The sequence below is a fragment of the Gracilinanus agilis genome, chromosome 3, assembly GCF_016433145.1.
Source record: "Gracilinanus agilis isolate LMUSP501 chromosome 3, AgileGrace, whole genome shotgun sequence".
Lineage (NCBI taxonomy): Eukaryota > Metazoa > Chordata > Mammalia > Didelphimorphia > Didelphidae > Gracilinanus > Gracilinanus agilis.
In genome coordinates this window covers 628,280,591-628,286,770 of record NC_058132.1, presented here as the reverse complement: position 1 = coordinate 628,286,770, position 6,180 = coordinate 628,280,591, and the positions used below count along the sequence as shown (strand labels likewise).

The window sequence follows — 6,180 nt, the reverse complement described above, 5'->3', positions numbered from 1 at the left end:
CCTGGCTGCTGGGGAAGAGGCTGGTGGACGGAGCGAGCTCGGATGACGTCAGGGACAGAAGCTCACAGTATCTGACTCAGCAGCGGCAGCGGCCTTGGTTACAAAGCTGCTGCCCTGCTAAGGGGCAGGGGACATAAAGGGCCTTTGAGGGCTTCCCCTTCCCCTCCAGCCCCCCCAGTGCTTGGCTTGCCACCACATCTTTGTTCTCTTGGGGTGTTAGGAGCTGGGATACCCTGAGAAAATTTCTCCTGGGCCTGCTAGATCCGCCTCTGCCTTGGCTCTGGCTGAAAGGGTGCCCTAGATGGTGCTGATCAGCCTGGCAGAGGGTGGTTCAGACTGGAGATTTATAGCCAGGGCACCTAAATTTGAATTTCAAATTGGAGATGGCTTGTTGGGTGACCTTGGAAAAGTCATTTACTTCTCCTGGTCTCAGATTCTTCATCTATAAAATGAGAAAGTTGAGTTAGATGACCTCCGAGGGCGGTTCTAGATCCAGATCAATTCCCTCTGACTCTCGATGGGCTTCAGTTTACTCATTTTTCAGTCAAGAAACATTTATTAAGCACCTACTATGTGCCACCTATCCTTTGCTAAGCACATTTGTAAGGTGAGGTGATCAGAGGCCTTGGATTTGGAGTTCGAGAGCTCGGGTTTGAATCTTGACTCCGTCAGCACTAACAGTTGCTCAACATGGGGAGGTGCTCATCCTGTGACCGTGATCACTTAGCAGAATCGACCCTTGTCATGCCCATCCTATACCTCCAGAGGCATCTGTCCTCTTGTCCATCTGTAGTTGGCAGCCTTATATCTCGACTCCCCAGGAGAGCACGAGCTTGCCTACCAATCAGATTTTGCATTTTGGTCTTCCTCATCTGTATCATCTGGGAAAGCAGGCACTATAAGAGCTGTGCCCTGGAGGAAGCGGGGAATCGCCCATGGTGAGGAAGCTATGAGGTCCTCTTCATTGAAGGGAGTCGGCTCTCCAATAAATAATTCTTGGCACCGAGCTCTGCCTCAGTTGCTCCTTTTGCAGATTGGATAAATTTTTGGTGTATGTGGGGCTATCGTATTGTTTTCGAGTAGTAATATGTAAGTGGTTTCCAATTCCACCTGTGTGAGGGGGCCAGTCAAGAACCATGGAGCATTTCTCTTCAGATTAGACAATCTTTCCACCTGCAATGGCAGCAGAGGGAGGAACCTTGCCTTTCCACTGGGAATTCTGCCAGTTGCTACTCAGAGGAATCACTTTCATTCCATGGAGACTTTGTCCCTGATGTCATCAGTACTCTGCAGTCAGAAGAACAGGTTGAAAGCAACTTCTTTCTCTTTTTGTCCCTCTGTCTCACAAGGCTCTTGTATTTTTTATGACTAACAAACTTACTTTAGTAACGAAAACAACCTCTTGACCATCAAACTCTTTCTGATCATGATTACTTTTCTTCTCATCTCATGATTTGTACAACGAGATAGGGAGTGGGCTTGGGAATTTGTTGGAATTCCTCAACCAAGCAGGACAGAACCTCCTCTGCAAAGGAAAGTTAAGAGGATCCTTTCTATTTGAATTTGACCGCTCTGGGCTATGCATTGAGAAGTAAAATGGCTTGCCCAAAGTCACTAGGCAAGAAGTGTCAGGGAAGATTTGAACTCAAGCTCTGGCTTCCTCCAGCTTTTTCTCCTATGCTACTCTTCTTCTCCCTATTATTGTACGATCACATAATTTTTTAACAGAATTGTAAATCGGTGGTAGGTGGCACAGTGGATGGAGTGCCTAGCCTGGAGTCAGGAAGATTTGAGTTCAAATCTAGCATCAGACACTTACCAGTTGTATGACCTTGGGCGAATCACTTACCCTTGTTTGTCTCTGTTTCCTCATCTATAAAATGAGTTGGAGAGAAAAATGAAGAGGAAAATACTCCAGTATCTTTGACTTGAAAACTCCAAATGGGGTCACTCAAAAGAATGGATCATGCCTGAACAACAACAACAAATCTGTGCATAGGTACTATTTTGTATTCTGCTCTCTTTACCTAACAAATTTTTCTTATATACCAGTGATGGGAAAACTTTTTAAAGAGGGGGCCAAAGGAAAGGAAATGCTCATCTATCAGTCTGTTTCTAAGGCAATTCTTTCCAAGTTTCATTGTATTGTATCCTACTCACTGTATTCGTCAGATTAGGAATAACATCTGGCAGCTGGATAGAACATTTCAGGGGGCCGCATCTAGCCTGTGGGCTGTAGTTTGCCCATCACTGTCATATACCTTTCCTTGAACTGACAGAGCCCACGCACATTCTTGACATTTTTCAAAACTAAATACCCTATTACATATTATATTTAATAGTTTATTACATTATATTACTATATATGTTACAGTTTGCCTACCCAGCAAAACAGATAGGAGTCATAATCACTGACACATAGACAGTACTTGTCTACAAGTTTTAGCTACGCTGATTCTCACAAGAATCCTGTGATTCTACAGATATTATTATCATCCTCATTTTACAGATAAGAAAACTGAGCCCCAAGAGGCTAAATTGTATGTGTCCCTTGTCACACAGCTGGTATGTTTCCAATGTGGTCTCAACCTTTCCCCACTCCAAATTTGATATTCTTTCCATTGTTCCATATTCCCACGCTACAGAAAACTCCAAAGTGTTTGTCGTCCCCCTCCCCCCAAAAAAGCAAAGAAACCTTAGTAGGATTTATTCTGCCCATTCCCATATAGCTTGGCCTTTGGCTGAGAACTAACTACTTTAAAATCGTGTAGGTCTTCAATAACTAGTATGTTTGATCTCTTCTGTCGCCTTTTTTTTGTCCACCAGACTCTTGGTAGTTTAAGTTACTTGTCAGATAAGGCTTCTCCCAAATTAGATAATGTTTAGATAATACTTTGTGATACTGAAATAACATGAAATGGAAAAGAAAATGAATAGTTTAGAACTGTTACCAATCCCAAGACACGGGCTTTCTTTTTCTGTTTTCTCTAGGGTTGACTTTAACCATGGAGACCAAATGAAGGCCATAGACAAGGCACCTAGCAGGGTAATACAAAGAAGCTCCTGAAATTACACCTCCTTCATATCCAGCTCATCTGAACATGAAACCGTCAGGAACGCCCATTCGCTCTCTGCCCCTAAAATGTCCCCCACCTTTTACTTGTGTTATAGACAACCTAAACAATTGTCCTTAATAATATATTTTGATGATATAATGAATTGTGTTCATACGGTATTAAGCATATTCATGTTTTGTGTACTGCTTTTCCCTGGTTGTCATCTCTGGGATTTTCTGTGTTTATGATGTCAGTCTAAAGCTAGGTACTCCAGAGGGACATTGGACTCATTCACTCAGTAAAGTGCACAGTGCAGAAACATTCAGATGACATTGTCTAAAGCTGACAAAGAATTAAGAATAAAATTTTTAAAAATTGAAATGAAATAAATGAAATAAAAATGAAATGAAATAAATGAATGAAATAAAAATGAAATAAAAAAGTTTTAAATAGGAGCATAGCTTTAATTTAAATGAAATAAAATGAAATAAAAAATGAAACAAAAACAATTTTAAATAGGAGCATAGCTTTAATTTAAAAAAACTACAACAATGTGGATTAATTTTAACAAACTGCTGCCACGTAGTTGAATTATTGGGCCATGTTGAATGGATTAATTTATGATTGATAAGCTAGATTGCTTAAATGCAGGTAGTGTTTTGTGTGCTTAAAACACTTCATTTTCTTTCAGATTTTTCTGTATTTCAGTTATTCCCTTTGCAAAATTTTTCCATTCATCCAATTGTTCACCAATTCTTTCTTTATGGAGAATCTACTCTTGGTTGAATTATTATGAACCTCTAATTACTAGGATTGGACTGTTAAGAACAGTGGTTTATTTATATAGCACTTTGGGGTTTACCCATCCTTTCAAGATATATAATTTTGTTTAAGCCTCATAACAACCCAAATGAGGAGGGTATTATAGGTATTCTCCCCATTTTATGCAGAAGAAAATTTAAAGCATAAAGTAAAAATTAATGAGGTTTAATGGAATCTACTTCTCTAAATGATGAAGCTCATATCTATTTGACTTGATTCCTGTTTGCTCTTGTAGTCCAGTTCAAGGAACTTCACAGAATCACATTCTTTAGTATGTTAATATCACTCCATGACAATATGTTTAAACCAGCATATGGTTATAACCAATTCTGTTACTCTTCACATTTATTTATTTTGATGTATGTTCTGGTCAGGGGTCTTTTTGACCATAGAGGCAGCATGGCCTAGTGGCCAAAGAGCTGGTTTTTAAACCACAAAGACCTAGGTTCAAATCTTGCATCTGATATCTACTGGCTATGTGTCCCTAGACAAGAGTCTTAACTTGTCTCTAAGTGACTCTCTAAAGAGATTACAAAGGGCAACTAGGTAGCAAAGTGGATAGAGTGCCAGGCCTGGAGTTGGGAAGACCTGAGTTCAAATTTGGCCCCAGATTCTTCCTAGCTATGTAACCCTGAGCAAGTCACTTAACCCCCATTGCTTAGTTCTTGTCCTTTTGTCTTAGAGTTGTTAGTAAGACAAAAGTAAAGGTTGAAAAATAATAATAGACTACAAATTGCACTGATTTGTAGGAGTAGAGGAAGTCCTTCCTCAGCTGCTCTTTATACCAATGAAAGGACGGATAATTTTGGCCCATTGCCCAGTCCCTGTGCCTAAATATCTAATTACTTTGAATTAGATACTAGCCATTTATAACTAGTATTTAATAAATACTGGATTCAGTTGAATTTGAAGTGAGTAAAAGCAAAAAGACAAATCATATACAAATTAATTTTCTTGATCAGGTAGAATCAAACACTAACCAGGGTTATGAATCAAGGATTGCTACTGTCCTACAGTAATCTAGATTATGAATTTCATGATGAATGCCTACTAGTTTGGATCTATACTGCCATCAGTGGAAGGAATTCCCTAATGTTGAACCCTTAACCCCAGCTCTGAAACTATAGAGTCTTAGAGAGTTGTCTGGGGGCACTGAGGAATTAACTTGCTTTCCTAAGGTCACATACATAGTATGTGATTTCAGGTCTAGCCCTCTAACCATTATACCATACTGCCTTGAATCTCTTAGTAGTTACTTAATAAATACTTGATTGATTGATTGATTGATTAACTATTGAAATGAATACATTTCTCAAACTTGGTCACTGTACCATTTCCAAGAAGTCAAGAAACTATAAGATTAACAAGAGCCAGTCCTCAGTAAGTGATCAAGGATACGAACAAATCATTTTTAAAAGAATTGCAAACCAGCAGGGACCATATTTTTTAGTTCCAGATCATGAGTAAAAAGAGAAACATAAACCAACATAACTGTTTACCTTACACCTTTCTATGTGGCAAAGATTTTGGAAGGTGAAAATAGTTAGGTCAGAGGGTCTAATAAAAGCACACTAAGAAGCAGCTGGGTTGATTGAGAACCAGGTCTAGAGACGGGAGGTCCTAAATTCAAATCTGATCTCAGACACTTCCCAGCTGGGTGACCCTGGGCAAGTCACTTGACCCCCATTGCCTAACCCTTACCACTCTTCTGCCTTGGAACCAATACACAGTATTGGTTTAAAATTTTAAAAAATATTGAAAAAAAATTTTTAAAGCACACTAATGTACTTTTTGGAACTGTGAATTGGTTCACCCTTTCTGGAAAACAATATGTAATTATATTAGAAAACTTACAAAATTCTTTATATCCTTTGACGCAATGATCTCACTATTGGGTATATACCCCAAGGAGGTTAAAGACAGGAAGAGAGACCCTGTATAAACCAAACTATTCATAGCAGCACTTTTTGTGGTAGTAAACCAGAAACAAAGTGGGTGTTTATTGCTGAACAAACTACGGTTAGGGAAGTAATGGAATATTATCATTCAATAAGAAATGAAAAAGATGAGACATTCAGAAAAACATGAGAAGCCATATTAACTGATACAAAGTAAAGTAAACAAAACCAAGAGAACAATGAATACATTAAAAGGAAGTCAAATTCTGGGTAATTGTACTGACCAAGCAAGATGCCAGAAAATAATGAAATATTCATTCTATCTCTTAGTGGCAAAGACTATGGGGACAGAATGTTGCATAAACTGTCAGATGCCATCAATGTATGAGTTAATTTTCTTAACT

The 6,180-nt window shown here is 39.0% G+C and overlaps 1 long non-coding RNA gene across 1 annotated transcript; it reads left to right on the top strand.

Annotated features, from left to right (window-relative positions):
- The first annotated feature begins 1,956 nt into the window (after nucleotides 1-1,956).
- On the top strand, nucleotides 1,957-3,235 carry LOC123240189. The gene is made up of 2 exons (XR_006505763.1): nucleotides 1,957-1,999; nucleotides 2,992-3,235. It is a non-coding gene; the product is annotated as an uncharacterized LOC123240189 (long non-coding RNA).
- Nucleotides 3,236-6,180: the final 2,945 nt, after the last annotated feature.